Here is a 17,503-nt window from a genome sequence, read left to right on the forward strand (position 1 = left end):
AAGACAGAGCCACCCACCCTGCCCATCCTCCTTAGATCACTGTCACATTGTGTCTCTTAAATGCCTCACTGCTGCATCTGCTTCCACCTTCCTCTGTAGCTGTCACTGTCACCTTTTGCTCTTTCTCCTTGTCATTAACTGTCACATTCGGTCTCTTCTTCTGCATTTATTACAGTCACTTGCTATACTCACTCTGTCTATCTGAAGCTATCACGCACACGCTGTCATTCTCTTTTTCTGCATTTCTCTATCTTTATAATTGCGTAACATGCACAATTTACGTTACCTTTCTGTGTCTAGCACACTCTGTCATTATCTCTTTCTGGGTGTTCTTCAAAATCAAATCTGCTGTAATTCCTCCATTTTTTTCCCCATCAACCTCATACTGAAATAGAAACACATCACAACCTAATTTAGATGATATATGTCCAGAATTATATTAAATTAACTCATTTATCTCATAAAACATCAACAAATGAATTGGCATATCAGCCCTGTGTTCCATAAAAATAAATCACACTAGAGTTTGTTCTGACCTTATACTGTACTTTAACTCCTTCAAGGTAACTTAATTTTAACCATAACCTGAACTGAACTGAAGTCCCTGTTACTCTGGCAACTAGAAACTCTTACTGCCTTCCAAATTACTACTGTGTCTGCATTTGCTGTAAGCTCCCTCAGGCACGGACCCAGCTGTCTCAAAGGGATGAGGAGCCCAGCAATCATGAACCCCTTTGGTAATAGCTTTGGTACTCCTTTCACTCTAAGTCCACAAATACGTTACAGTATGCAGGTACAGTTGGGTAAATTGAGTGGAGTGGAGCCAACAATTATTACAATTGGAGATGTGATACCTTCCTGATCACTTCTGTTGTCTTCTGACCTGGATACAAAATATTCAGTAAAATGGCTGTAAGGAGGTCATCTGACACTTTGGTGACTAAAGTCTCTGTGGAGTGCTGGAAATGTAAACCAGATTGCATAGGTATAAAAAAGAAAATTTGATGTGAGGAATACACAGTAAGCATTCATGTTCAAGTCTTTTTTTAAAGACGTTTTGAGCTTATGTGGAGTAAAAACATAGGGTGGTGGTTGAAGGGGGAGGATAGCACACATGAAGGATTCTTAAAGGGGCAGTCTAGTCAAAATGAAACGTTCATGATTCAGATAGGGCATGCAATTTTAAACAACTTTCCAATTTACTTTTATCATCAAATTTGCTTTATCTCTTCATATTCTTTGTTGAAAGCTAAACCTAGGTAGGTTCATTTGCTAATTTTTAAGCCATTGAAGGCCCCTTTTTCTCCGTGCATTTTGACAGTTTTTCACAGCTAGACTATGTGAACCATATATATAAAACATTGTGCTCACCCCGTGGAGTTATTTGAGTCAGCACTGACTGGCTAAAATGCAGGTCTGTCAAAAGAACTGAAATAAGGGGGTAGTCTGCCGAGGCTTAGATACAAGGTAATCACAAAGGTAAAATGTAAATTAATATAACAGTGTTAGTTATGCAAATCTGGGAAATGAGTAATAAAGGGATTATCTATCTTTTAAACAATACAAATTGTGGAGTAGACTATCCCTTTAAGGAAAGATGTGTTTAGTATTGAATGTTTAAGGGATAATGGAGAATGAATTAAATTGGAAAACAGAAGTAAACTGGAGACATTGTTAAAAAGAGTATGTAGTCTTTGGAGTTTGAGTCTTTGGAGTTGACATTTTTGTGGTGGAATCTTATGTCATATCTAATAGAGTATCCTTTGTTTTTTAAGTAATTATAGAGTGTGGGAGAGTGTCATTGGTGGTTGTGGGTGGGCATATGAATTAATGCTTACAAATGGGTAGATGAGTAGGAGTGTAACACAAACTGGTAATGCAGAATGGCAGACAGGGTGCAAGTTTTCCTCCAGTGCTCATAAACATTTCTGCAAATAGCACGTCAGTTTAGCATTTCATGCCTCGGAAGGAATATGTTGGGTATGAGCTATACTCACTATTTTGTTGAGGGCACAGGATATAGAGAATGAAGTGCTCAGGGCATGAAATAGTTGAGATAAAGTGAAGTCTTAGAGATGTTATTGTTTTATGTGTCATGTGTTGTTTTTTTACTTATTATGTAATTATTCTGCCTTTTGTGTAATTGTCCCAGGTGTGTGTCCAATAAATAACTTTCCTTTCTTGTGTTGTTACCTATATATTGTTAATCTGCCCCATGTTCATCCTTATACTATCCCTTACCATATTTTATCTCTATTTCAATTCTGTCCATAGATCACCCTGCCCTTAGCTCTGGCATATGCCTATTCTTCCCTTCTCCTTCTGTGCCACTGTGAGGTCTTCATTCTGCCCCACACCATATAACCTCTATTTATATAATGCCCCATAGCATGCCTACCCCTTACCATTCTTCTCCATTTTATTTCCCCCTTACTATTCGGCCCTAGGCTTGTCTCTCACTTATTACTCATCCTATGCCATGTCTCCCAGCCCTTATTACTCCCCTTTTACCTTGCCCAGTGTTATGTCTCACCCATATTGTGTTGCCACATCCTATGGCCTCTATTTAACAAAGTCTGGTGGACCTGATCCGACAGTGCGGATCAGGTCCACCAGACCTCGCTGAATACGGAGAGCAATACGCTCTCCGTATTCAGCATTGCACCAGCAGCTCACAAGAGCTGCTGGTGCAACGCCGCCCCCTGCAGACTCACGACCAATGGGCCGCCAGCAGGGAAGTGTCAATCAACCCGATCGTACTCGATCGGGTTGAACTCCGGCGATGTCTGTCCTCCTGCTCAGAGCAGGCGGACAGGGTTATGGAGCAGCGGTCTTTGTGACCGCTGCTTCATAACCGCTGTCTCTGGCGAGTCTGCAGGCTCACCAGAAACACGGGGTATCAAGCTCCATTCAGAGCTTGATAGATAGGCCCCTATGGCCCCTATTTATCAAAGGTCTTGCGGACCTGATCCGACAGTGCGGATCAGGTCCGCAAGACCTCGCTAAATGCGGAGAGCAATACGCTCTTCGCATTTAACATTGCACCAGCAGCTCACAAGGGCTGCTGGTACAACGCCGCCCCCTGCAGTCTCGCGACCAATGGGCCACCAGCAGTGGGTGTCAATCAACCCGATCGCACTCGATCGGCTTGAATTGTTGTGATTCCTGTCCGCCTGCTCAGAGCAGACGGACAGGGTTATGGAGCAGCGGTCTTGACCGCTGCTTCATAACTGCTGTATCTGGTGAGTCTGCAGGCTTGCCAGAAACATGGGGCATCAAGCTCCATTCGGAGCTTGATAGATAGGCCCCTATGTCTCTAATCCTTAATATTCTGTGCTTTGCAAAATCCCCCAGTATTATTTGCTACCCACCACATGTACCCCTTCTTATAACCCTGTTAAATGCCATATACTCAACCCCCTTATCATTCTGCACATGCCGTATATCACTTTTCAATCTGCAAATGCCACATGGTCCCCTCTATATCATCCTTTCAAATGCCATATCCATCATTATTATTATGCAAATGACATATACCCCTCGTAATTGTGCAAATGCTACATGCCCACCTTATTATTCTGCAAATACCACATGCTGCCACTTATCATTCTGTAAATGCCACATGCCCACCTTATCATTATTCAAATACATGCCACCGCTTATCATTTTTTAAATGCCATATGCCCACCTTATTTTTCTGTAAACAACATATATCCCCCTTATGTTTGTACAAAAGCCACATACCAAACTTATCATTCTGCAAAAACCAAATGCCACCCCTTATGATTCTGTAAATGCCTCTATATCATCCTTTCAAATGCCTATCGATTATTATGATTCTGCAAATTACATATACCCCTTCATAATTGTGCAAATGCTACATGCCGCCTCATTATTCTGCAAATACCACTTGCCACCCCCTTATCATTCTGTAAATGCCACATGCCCACCTTATTCTGCAAATACCACATGTCACCTCTTATCATTTTGTAAATGTCCCATGTCCACCTTATTATTCTGCAAATTACATATATCCCCCTTATACTTGTACAAGAGCCACATACCAACCTTATCATTCTGAAAATACCACTTGCCACCCCTTATCATTCTGTAAATACCACATACCAACGTTATTATTATTCTGCAAATGACTTATATCTCTCTTATAATTATGCAAATGTAATACCATATGCGCCCTTATGATTCTTCAAATGCCACAGGCCCCGTTTATCATTCTACAAATGCCATATACCCCCATAATCATTCTGCAAATGCTACATGCTACCCCTTATCAATCTGCAAAAGCTACATGCCCCCTATCATTCTGCAAATGCCACATGCCCCCTTATGATTCTGCAAATGCCACATGCCCCTTATCATTCTGCAAATGCCACATGCCCCTTATCATTCTGCAAATGCCACATGCCACCCTTTATCATTTTGCAAAGGCTTCATGCCCCCTTATCATTCTGCTAATGCCACAGACCCTCTTTATCATGCTGTTAATGCCATGTACCACATTACCATTCTGCAAATGCTACATGCCACCCCTTATCATTCTGCAAATGTTATATTCTGCCACCTTATTATTCTGCAAATGCTACATAGCCCCTTATTCTGCAAATGGCACATGCTGCCTCTTATAATTCTGGAGATGCCATATGCCCCCTTGTCATTCTGCAAATTCCTTATACCTCCACTATCATTCTGCAAATCCCACATTTCCCCATTATTCTGCAAATTCTACATGCCAGCTGCCTCCCCTTATCATTCTGCATATGCTACCTGACACCCCTTATCAATCTGCAAAAGCTGCATGCCCCCTATCATTCTGCAAATGCCACATGCCCCTTTATCATTCTGCAAATGCCACATGCCCCTTATCATTCTGCTAATGCCACAGACCCTCTTTATCATTCTGTAAATGCCATGTACCACATTACCATTCTGCAAATGCTACATGCCACTCCTTATCTTTCTGCAAATATTATATTCCACCCCCTTATTATTCTGCAAATGCTACATATCCCCTTATCATTCTGCAAATGGCACATGCCATTATAATTCTGGAGATGCCATATGCCCCCCTGTTATTCTGCAAATGCCTTATACCCCCATTATCATTCTGCAAATCCCACATTTCCCCATTATTCTGCAAATTCTACATGCCGCCCCTTATCATTCTGCAAATGCTACTTGCCGTCCATTACCAATCTGCAAATGCTACATGCCCCCTTATCATTCTGCAAATTACACATTTCCCTGTTATTCTGCAAATTCTACATGCCAACACTTATCATTCTGCAAATGCTACTTACCGCCCATGAACAATCTGCAAATGCTACATGCCCCTTATCATTCTGCAAATGCTACATGCTGCCCCTTTATCATTCTGCAAATCCCACATTCCCATAATTCTGCAAATGCTACATGCCGGCCCTTATCATTCTGCAATTTCTACATGCCGGCCCTTATCATTTTACAAATGCCTCATGCAACCTTTTATCATTCTGCAAATGCCACATGCCACCCATTTTCATTCTGCAAATGCCACAAGCTACCCCTTATAATTCTGGAAATGCTACGTGCCCCTTATCATTCTGCAAATGCCACGTCACCCCTTATCATTCTGTAAATGCTGCATGCCACCCCTTATTATGCTGCAAATGCTACATGCCATCCTTATCAGTCTGCAAATGCCATATGCCCTCACCCTCACAATTCTGGAAAGCCATATGCCCATTATCATTCTGTAAAGGCAACATGCTACCCCTTTTCATTCTGCAATTGCCATAACCCCCATTTATCATGCTGCAAATGCTACATGCCACCCCTTAACATTCTGTAAAATCTATCTGGTGCCACTTATCATCCCCATATGCCACTTACCCCTTTTATCATTCTGCAAATGATACATACAACCCTTTATCATTCTACAAATGCTACATTAACAATAAGCAAATGTTATATGTCCCCTTATCATTCTACAAATGCCACATGCCGCCCCTTATTCTTCTGCAAATGCCATATACCCCATTATCATTCTACAAATGCTATATGTCAGCCCTTATCTTTCTGAAAATGTTACATGCCCCCCCCCCCTTATCCTTCTGCAAATGCCATATGCTGTGCCTTATAATCCTGGAAATGCCATATGCCCCCTCATCATTATGCAATTGCTACATACCACCCCTTATCATTCCACAAATGCTACATGCTGTCTATTTATCATTCTGCAAATAAACACATTCCCCATTATCATTCTGCAAATGCTACATGCCGCCTTATCATTCTGCAAATGCTACATGCCACCCCTTATCATTCTGCAGATGCTACATGCCCCCTTATCATTCTGCAAATGCTACATGCCACCCCTTATCATTCTGCAGATGCTGCATGCCCCCTTATCATTCTGCAAATGCTACATGCCACCCCTTATCATTCTGCAGATGCTACATGCCCCCTTATAATTCTGCAAATGCTACATGCCACCCCTTATCATTCTGCAGATGCTACATGCCACCCCTTATCATTCTGCAGATGCTACATGCCCCCTTATAATTCTGCAAATGCTACATGCCTCCCCTATCATTCTGCAAATGCTACATGACCCCTTATCACTCTGTAAATGCTACATGCCACCCCTTATCATTCTGCAGATGCTACATGCCCCCTTATAATTCTGCAAATGCTACATGCCTCCCCTATCATTCTGCAAATGCTACATGACCCCTTATCACTCTGTAAATGCTACATGCCACCCCTTATAATCCTGGAAATGCCATATGCTTCCTTATCATTCTGCTCTATGCTGTATATTTTTCACTTATTCTTCTGGCCCACTAATTTTGCACCATATGTATGCTTCATTACTACTCTTCAATCTGCACAATGGCTACCATCATATCCCTTGCTCTGTGTATAGGATCAGAACACAAGACACGCATGTTATTACTTTAGAACCACATTACATCACTCCGGCGCTGAAGGGGTTAGCAGACTTTGGTTGTGATATTTTCTAAAATGATATCTTAGCAATAATCTAATTTTATCACATCGAAGCTGAGAATAGCACAAAAGCATTATATTATGCTGCAGTTCTACAGACTAATTTCTGCCTGGTGCAGAAGGGGCAGGACCTTAAAATGGGACCATTATTTTTAAAGAAATAATACCCACTGACACAAATGCAAAGGAGTCTTACTTTCTAATTGAACTTATTATATTATAGTACATATTTAAAAATACTAAATGATAACTGCAGTTCAAATTGACCATGGACAGATTACGAGTGGTGCAGTAACGGTTACGAGAGAGCAAAAAGGGGTTTATTGCGGGTTTTTGCACGTCGGGTTTATCGCTTGTATTGAAAGTTGAAAGTAAACACGATTGCTTGAGCGCAATTGAAGTTAATGTGTGTCGGTATTGCGCGTCCTCAGTGCTATGGTTAACAGTTTCGCAAAAAACAAAGTCTCACAAAACACATCAAAAATACATTACAAAGTACAGTGACACTCATAAAAAAACTATGTGATAACAATTATTTTAAAAAATATTGCACAAAAAACGTATTAGGACTCAAAGATGTGAGGTCTTGGTCTCAGAGTTAGAATAAAAAAGGAAAGCAAAGGCCTTTGACATTGAGATATATACATATACATGTATAAGTATGTGTATGCATGTATATATATATATATATATATATATATATATAAATATTTGTTCGAATAATAGAATATTTAGTTATGTATTCATTCAATTTCGAAATATAATATTCGAATGTGACATTTGAATTCGAATGTAGCATTCGAATTTAAAATAGTATTTCTAGTCTACAACTGTGTTTAATAAATGTAATATTCAGATTCGAATGCTACATTTGAATTTGAATGTCACATTCAAATTCGAAATAGTATTTCTAGTCTAATACTGTTTTTTAAATGTAATAATCGAATTTGAATGTAACATTCAAATTTGAAATAGTATTTCTAGTCTACAACTGTGTTTAATAAATGTAATATACGAATGCTATATTCGAATTTGAATGTCACATTCAAATTCGAAATAGTATTTCTAGTCAAATACTGTGTTTTATAAATGTAATATACGAATTTGAATGTGACATTCAAATTTAAATATGACATTCGAATTCGAAATAGTATTTCTAGTCTAATACTTTTTTTTTTAAAATCTAATATTTGAATTAGAACGTGACATTCGAATTTGAATGTAACATTCAAATTCGAAATAGTATTTCTAGTCTAATACTGTGTTTTATAAATATATTATTCGAATTTGAATGTGACATTCGAATTTGAATTTAACATTCAAATTTGAAACAGTATTTCTAGTCTAATACCGTCTTTTATAAATGTAATATTTTAATTCAAATGTCACATTCAAATGTCACATTCGAATGTCACATTCAAATTCAAAAGTTACATTCGAAAACTGTAAATAACATGCGATAATAGAGTTTTTAAGAATATTTGTTCTTATCAACATTCTATGATGTAAATCGAATTTCTACAATAACATTTATTCTAACATTCGAATTTGAATATAAACACATTTGCCCATCCCTAATAAGAGCCATAAAAGGAGCAGGGAAAAAAGATGTGCTGAAGAAAACTAACCGCAAAAAACACAAGGGTAGGGTCTCGTGGACTCTCACCACCATGAAAGAAATTAATTTGTCAGGTAAGTATAAATTATGTTTTCTTTCATACAGCGGATGAGAATCCAAGATCCATTACTCATGGGAACTGATACCCAAGCTGTGGAGTACACAAGCAATAATATCCAAAAGTAAAAGAGAATAGCAGCACTCCAATGGATAGTTACCAATTATTTTATTTGTAGCCCAAAGCACAAAGAAGCAACTACAAATAAAAAAATGGTAACTATCCATTGGAGTGCTGCTATTCTCTTTTACTTTTGGATATTATTACAGGGTTGTGAATGTGCAGTGCCCTGTTATAGCTTACACCCAATACTATTTCAGTGTGTGCTGGACTATTGTTATTTCGAGTACACGAGTAATAACAGGGAGGGATTTAAAAAAAACTATTTTTCACTGACAAATTAAATCCACAACTTCCAATAAAAAATTTCTTCCTTAATGATCTAAATATATATATATATATATATATATATATATATATATATATACACTCATCGACCACTTTATTAGGTACACCTTGCTAGTACTGGCTTGGACTCCTTTTGCCCTCAGAACTGCCTTAATTCTTCATGGCATATATTTAACAAAGTGTTGGAAACATTCCTCAGACATTTTGGTCCATATTAACATGATAGCATCACGCAGTTGCTGCAGATTTGTTGGCTGCACATCTATGATGCGAATCTCCTGTTCCACCACATCCCAAAAGTGCTCTATTAGATTGGAATATGGTGACTGTGGAGGCCATTGAAGTACAGTGAACTCATTGTCATGTTCAAGAAACTAGTTTGAGTTGATTTGAGCTTTGTGACATGGTGCATTATCCTGCTGGAAGTAGCCATCATAAGATGGGTACACTGTAGTCATAAAGGGAGGGATGGACATGGTCAGCAACAATACTCAGGTAGGCCATGGCGTTTAAACTATGCACAGTTGGTACTAAGGGGCCCAAAATGTGCCAAGAAAAATATCCCCCACACCATTACACCTCCACCACCAGCCCGAACCATTGATACAAGGCAGGATGGATCCATGCTTTCATTTTGTTTACAACAAATTCTGACCCTACCATCTCAAAGTTGCAGCTGAAATTGAGACTCATCAGACCAGGCAACATTTTTCCAATCTTCTATTGTCCAATTTTAGTGAGCCTGTGCGAATTGTGGCCTCAGTTTCCTGTTCTTAGCTGACAGGAGTGGCACCCGGTGTGATCTTCTGCTGCTGTAGACCATCTGCTTCAAGGTTCGACGCGTTGTGCATTCATAGATGGTATTATTCATATCTTGGTTGTAACGAGTGGTTATTTGAGTTACTGTTGCCTTTCTATCATCTTGAACCAGTCTGCCTATTCTCCTCTGACCTCTGACATCAACAAGGCATTTTCATCCACACAACTGCCGCTCACTGGATATTTTCTCTTTTTCGGACCAGTCTCTGTAAACCCTAGAGATGGTTCTGTGTGAAAATCCCAGTAGATCTGGAAAAAATCAAACAGATAGAGGGGTGCCTCATGTGTAGATCATCCAGTGGTGTCTCACATCAAAGGGTAAGATAAGCAAAATGGGTACTCACATTTAGCAAGATCAGGGTGTATCAGCTCACCCACACCTGGTGTCAGGAACAGATCGGATTCTTTAGACTGTATCCAAAGCAAATGCTGTGTCCAACCAAGAAGTATATCGCTCAGAACAAAAGGTGCTATTACTATGTGCTAAGTTAAAACTTATTTATTTAAAAACAAATTAAAAACATAAGCACCAAGTGATCGGGGGCATATATATAACCCCCTTTATACCCACCTATGGTTTACAAATCTACTATTTCTATTGTTTATAGTGCGGCCCCTTAGCTCCTTTGTGTGTAAAATCCCAGTAGATCAGCATTTTTTTAAATACTCAGAGCCGCCCGTCTGGCACCAACAACCAAGCCACGTTCAAAGTCACTTAAATCCCTATTCTGATGCTCGGTTTGAACTTCTGCAAGTCGTTTTCACCACATCTAGGTGCCTAAATGCATTGAGTTGCTGCCATGTGATTGGCTGATTAGCAATTTGTGTTACCAAGCAATTGAACAGGTATACCTAATAAAGTTACCGGTGAGTGTATATATACAGTATCTCACAAAAGTGAGTACACCCCTCACATTTTTGTAAATATTTTATTATATCTTTTCATGTGACAATACTGAATAAATCACACTTTGCTACAATGTAAAGTAATGAGTGTACAGCCTATATAACAGTATAACTTTGCTGCCCCCTCAAAATAACTCAACACACAGTCATTAATGTCTAAACCATTGGCAACAAAAGTGAGTACACCCCTAAGTGGAAATGTCCAAATTGGGCCCAAAGTGTCAATATTTTGTTTGGCCACTATTATTTTCCAGCACTGCCTTAACCCTCTAGGGTATGGAGTTCACCAGAGCTTCACAGGTTGACACTGGAGTCCTCTTCCACTCCTCCATGATGACATCACGGAGCTGGTGGATGTTAGAGACCTTGCCCTCCCCCACCTTCCGTTTGAGGATGCCTCACAGAAGCTCAATAGGGTTTAGGTCTGGAGACATGCTTGGCCAGTCCATCACCTTTACCCTTAGCTTCTTTAGCAAGGCAGTGGTTGTCTTGGAGGTGTGTTTGGGGTCGTTATTATGATGGAATACTGCCCTGTGGCCCAGTCTCCGAAGGGAGGAGATCATGCTCTGCTTCACTATGTCACTGTACATTTTGGCATTCATGGTTCCTTCAATGAACTGTAGCTCCCCAGTGCTGGCAGCACTCATGCAGGCCCAGACCATGACACTCCCACCACCATGCCTGACTGTAGGCAAGACACACTTATCTTTGTACTCCTCACCTGGTTGTCACCACACATGCTTGACACCATCTGAACCAAATAAGTTTATCTTGGTCTCATCTGATCACAGGACATGGTTCCAGTAATCTATGTCCTTAGTAAGGTTGTCTTCAGCAAACTGTTTGTGAGCTTTCTTTTGCATCATCTTTAGAAGAGGCTTCCTTCTGGGATGACAGCCATGCAGACCAATTTGATGCAGTGTGCGGCGTATGGTCTGAGTACTGACAAAGTTTTATTTCTTCAGTGTTATCACATGGAAAGATATAATAAAATATTTACAAAAATGTAAGTGGTGTACTCACTTTTGTGGGATACTGTATATACATATATATATATATATATATATATATATATATATATACATATATATATATATATATATATATATATATATACAATATATATATATATATATATATATATATACACCTAAAAAAAGCAAACAGACAAAAAAATCAAACTGAGAGAACTGCCTGAAGAAACTTTCTACCAAAAGCTGAAGAAGCATAAAACTAAAATTGTAGAATTTAGAAAACCGCTGTCGGCATTTATTATTGCACAAGCAGTTTACCAGAACTGCTTGTGCAATGCCGCCCCCTGCAGATTCATGGCCAATCGGCCGCTAGCTAGTGTCAATCAGCCTGATCATATAGGATTGGGCGGATTGATGTCCGCAGCCTCAGAGGCAGCTGACCATTTATGGAGCTGCGGTCTTAAGACCACTGCTTCATAACTGCTGTTTCCGGAGAGCTTGATAATTCGGCTCCTATGCATAGGTTCAGAAAGGAGGAACCTGCAATACCCTTAACACAGTATAGGATTTAATTGAGGAGAAATAGGCTTGATAACATATTACTATGAACCAGAACCTGAACAAAACAATGAATATCAGGAAGTTCTGTAGAAGATTTGTGGAACAAAACTGAAAAAGCAGAAAAACTGCACCTTAGAAAACTGGTAGATAGACCCTCCGGCAAAAACTGCAGAATCCTAGGAATTCTGAAAGAATACCAGAAAAAACAGGATTAAAACACCACAAAATAAAAAGCCTGAATCAGGGTTTCATTTAAGGATGGGCGAATGTGTTTATATATTCGAATGTTAGAACGAATGTTATTGTAGAAATTCTATTTACATAATAGAATGTTGATAAGAATAAATATTATTTACAGTTTTCAAATGTCACTTTCGAATTCGAATGTGACATTTATAGAACACAGTTGCAGACTAGAAATACTATTTCGAATCCAAATGTCACATTCGAATTTTAATGTCACATTCGAATGTCACATTCAAATTCAAATATTGCATTTCTAAAACACAGTATTAGACTAAAAATACTATTTTGAATTCGAATGTCACATTTGAATTCGAATGTCACATTTGAATTTTACATTTATAAAACAGTATTAGACTAGAAATACTATTTCAAATTCGAATGTTACATTCAAATGTGGTATTTGAATTCAAATATTACATTTATTAAACACAGTTGTATACTAGAAATACTATTTTGAATTTGAATATTACTAGCTCTAAAAATAGACGGCGCCACAGGTGCAAACAATGTTATAGCTAGATAAAGAGTCCCAGCTATACAAATGCTCTAATAGGCTAAAATATAATGATACACAGGTAATACCATGTATAGGGCTATTGATCCATAAAATCACTGCTCATATAATAAGTGAGCAGGAAACAAATACCAAATTAAGAACTGCAAAAAATAGATAATAAATAAAGAAATATAAATATATAAAAACAAAAACGTCAACAAACTTAAAAAGTAATGAGATATCACTGTCTTTTGTACTTAATCCAAAAGCCAGTGTAGGGTTGCTGCTCCTTATGTGCCCGGCGGTGTCTGTTCCCAGGCTTCAGATAGTGATGTAGACAGGATTGGTTCTCTAAAAGAGAAGCAAAAACAGAGCGCATGCACAATCTAAGTGTAGTTTAAAAGTCACAGTTTATTGAAGTAAATAAAACAACGATTGCACACTCACAAAAGAGCCCTCAAACATATAAGGTATGTTCGTACATTCAGATAAAAGACTTCATACCCCTCCAGCGATATTGCAGACTCCTTTCAATGTCCCACTGTGCTTATAGTGCCTATATTGGTACGTGGCTCTACCAGGGGAAATATATACTGCCAAGCTGGGGGTAAAGTAAATATATGTAATAGTATGGAGATCGTGTAGATACCGCTGTTTGTTTCTGTGCAATGAAAGCCGGCTATTGCTCAGAGTACAGCGTGTATAACAGTCACTTTTCCTAGGATTATGGGCGTGACCTTACGTGTTTCGCAGGCTCCTCCTTGCTTCGTCAGAGGCTTGGCAGTATATATTTCCCCTGGTAGAGCCACATACCAATATAGGCACTATAAGCACAGTGGGACATTGAAAGGAGTCTGCAATATCGCTGGAGGGGTATGAAGTCTTTTATCTGCTGAATGTACGAACATACCTTATATGTTTGAGGGCTCTTTTGTGAGTATGCAATCGTTGTTTTATTTACTTCAATAAACTGTGACTTTTAAACTACACTTAGATCGTGGATGCGCTCTGTTTTTGCTTCTCTTTTAGAGAGCCAATCCTGTCTACTTGAATTTGAATATTACATTTAAAAAACACGGTATTAGACTAGAAATACTGTTTCAGTTCGAATGTCACATTCAAATTCGAATATTACATTTTAAAATTGATTGAATACATAGCTAAACATTCTATTATTCGAACGAATATTTTCTATTTTTATTGAAAAATTCAAAAACGAAAATTCAAAAATAGAATGTTAGAATGTTATATATACATTCGAAATTCTATTCGAACCAACGAACGAATGTATCAAAATTTGTTTTAAATTTCGAATTTTTAGAAACATTCGCCCATCCCTAGTTTCAATCAGAAAATCAAAGAAACCCAATGCCATCAAGTTTAGAGACTTGAAATCCAGATGGACAAACAGCTTTTAGATAAAAGGTCTGACCGCAGATGAAGAGGACAATGACACCTTAAAGGGACACTAAACCCAACATTTTTCTTTCATGATTCAGGTAGAGAATACAATTTTGAACAATATTCCAATGTACTTCTATGCTCTGATTTGCTTCATTCTTTAGATATCCTTTGCATCTATGTGCAGCCACCAATCAGCAGCTACTGAGCCTATCTAGATATGCTTTTCAGCACAGGATATCAGGAGAATGAAGCAAATTAGATAATAGAAGTAAATTAGAAAGATGTTTAATATTGAATATTCTTTCTAAATCATGAAAGAATTTTTTGGGTTTCATGACCCTTTAATGTCTCCTAGAAAAGACACCCTCTAAGCAGGATATGATTGAAAGACCATAAGTAAAAAAGCCTGCAGACAAAATAACCACCTGATAAGGGACAATTAAGATCCCCTAAACACTGATTACCGTTAAACAATGCTCCTAGAACCTAATCAAGAAAAGGAGCTGCAGCCAAATCAAACAGAAAGACGACAATAAACAGTGAACATATATGAATGCCAACCAGAGCAAACAAAGATAATCCTAGTGGATAAGGATGTGCAGGTATAGATCCTAATACAAATTGCTTTCAATTTGAGACCTAGTAACCTTATAATACAGTCTAGAATTCTTAAGCTTAAAATAAACAGAAAAAAAACAACTTTACTCTTTGGCATAAATATCTAGTTCATCACTGAGACAAAAACAGAGACAACCAATACCATGTCCTTTAGCCCTGGATACAAAAAAAGCAGCCACTTTAACAAGAGTCTCCTTTTAAAACAAGCAGTCATAGATGGATTAAACCTTACAACCTTCAGCTTCCACACTTACTTAGATCATTCCTGCATCATGGGACTCTTCCTAAAGAGGTTCAGGTCAGCTGATCAATTAGGAGGAATCTGCTTCTACGAAAATAACAACTCCCAGTCTCCTGAAAGACAAAGGAATAAATCCGGAAGTCCGGTTTACTTTACAATGAAAAATTCTGAAATTATAAATTTATGCAAAGAGTTATATCAAGTTTATAAAACAAGAATCAGTATACACAATATACCTACATATACTATACAATATGTACAAATCAGTATGAAATTTGGCCTGGCTGTTAGACAAGCACTATATAATTGAATATACCGTAGATAATGATAAAAACCTGTTCAGAAAAGCAGATACTGCATTCACTAAAACATTTTGGGCTAGATTACAACGTGATCGGACTGTTAGCCAACGGACATTTGGCCGACGGACTTTTGGCCGACGGACATTTGGCCGACACACAAGTGGCTGTCAGATAACAGTCCGGCCACTAGATAGATAGATAGATAGATTTGATAGATAGATTAGATACATAAATAGATAGATAGATAGATTAGATAGATAAATAGATTTGATAGACAGATAGATAAATTCAATAGATAGATAGATTTGATAGATAGATAGATAAATAGATAGATAATTTCCCAGACCGAGAATTACAAGATGTGCGGGCTGGGACCCAGAGGCAGTTGCAGTGCCCGAGGCTCTGATTAGAACAGAGCACTCTGGAGCGTACCTGCCCTCGGACGAACTCAGAACATGCTTCGGCATTCTGTCCATCGGCCAAATATCCATCGGATAGAATGCTGTCGGCCAAATGTCTGTCGGCATTTTGTCAGAGCACCAGATTACAAGTGGCGCAGTATTTTTTTTTCACACTCGTGAAAACTCTGCTAGAATTAAAGGGACACTCAAGTCAAAATTAAAGTTGCCTGATTCTGATAGAGCATACAATTTTAAACAACTTTCCAATTTACTTCCATTAACAAAATGTGCACCGTCTTTTTATATTTACACTTTTTGAGCCACCAGCTCCTATTCAGCATGTGCAAGAATTCACAGAATATACGTATATGCATTTGTGATTGGCTGATGGCTGTCACATGATACACGGGGAGTGGAAATAGACATAACATAAAAATTTGTTAGAAAAAAAATTACTACTCATTTGAAGTTCAAACTATTTATGAAATTGTGGATGGACATGATCTGCTGTAGCGATCATATGCTGTTGGCAATCAACCCGATCGTATATGATCAGGCGGATTGCTGTCCACCACCTCTGAGGTCTTAAGACCGCTGCTTCTTAACTCCTGTTTCTGGCGAGCCTGAATCGGCCCCTATGTGATATTGCATTGTCTTTCTATCATGCACTTGTTGTATTTACTGGTCCTTTAAGCTTTTTGCACTAGTCTGGTTGTGTTTTTATTACAAGTATTACAAACGTATTTTGTACATTTTTGTTATGAGTTTTGTAAAACATTTTTGTTTCGCAAAATCCATGACTACTGGTCTTAGATAGCGGAATGGATCGGTATAAGCTATAACGCACTCATTTTTTGAGTGCGGAATGGAGAGTTGAGTAAAGGCTAAAACGCTAGCGACTTGTAATACTGGAGACCTGCTTATTCCATGCGCAAAGGCCAATTTTTCTGCGGTATAGCTGTACCGCAAAACTTCTAATGTCCATATGTCATAACTTTCATTAACAGTATAATAACCACGTCAGGTTATGTGTGTGAATGCTGACCAGAGTTTCTGTGTTGGATTTGAACCTGTGTCTCCTAGTTGCTACCTACTGAGCTATTCAGAACCTTAGACACACTAAATTTAAATTCAGGGAAAACAACATTTGAAGCCCCATGAGTCATACACAGAACAAAATTCTTTATAGGAAGTAGAAGATTAAGGCTGATTGCCTGCAAAGTTAGAGATACACAGCTCTGACAAAGTTGAAATAACCTAGAACTGGAACAAACTTTCCGCTAGATTACGAGTCTTGCGTTAGCCTTAAAAAGCAGTGTTGAGTATTTTACATAGGCCTAGATTTAGAGTTCGGCGGTAAAAGGGCTGTTAACGCTCCGCGGGTTTTTTTCTGGCCGCACCATAAATTTAACTCTGGTATCGAGAGTTCAAACAAATGCTGCG

The sequence above is a fragment of the Bombina bombina genome, chromosome 3, assembly GCF_027579735.1.
Source record: "Bombina bombina isolate aBomBom1 chromosome 3, aBomBom1.pri, whole genome shotgun sequence".
In the NCBI taxonomy this organism is placed as follows: Eukaryota; Metazoa; Chordata; class Amphibia; order Anura; family Bombinatoridae; genus Bombina; species Bombina bombina.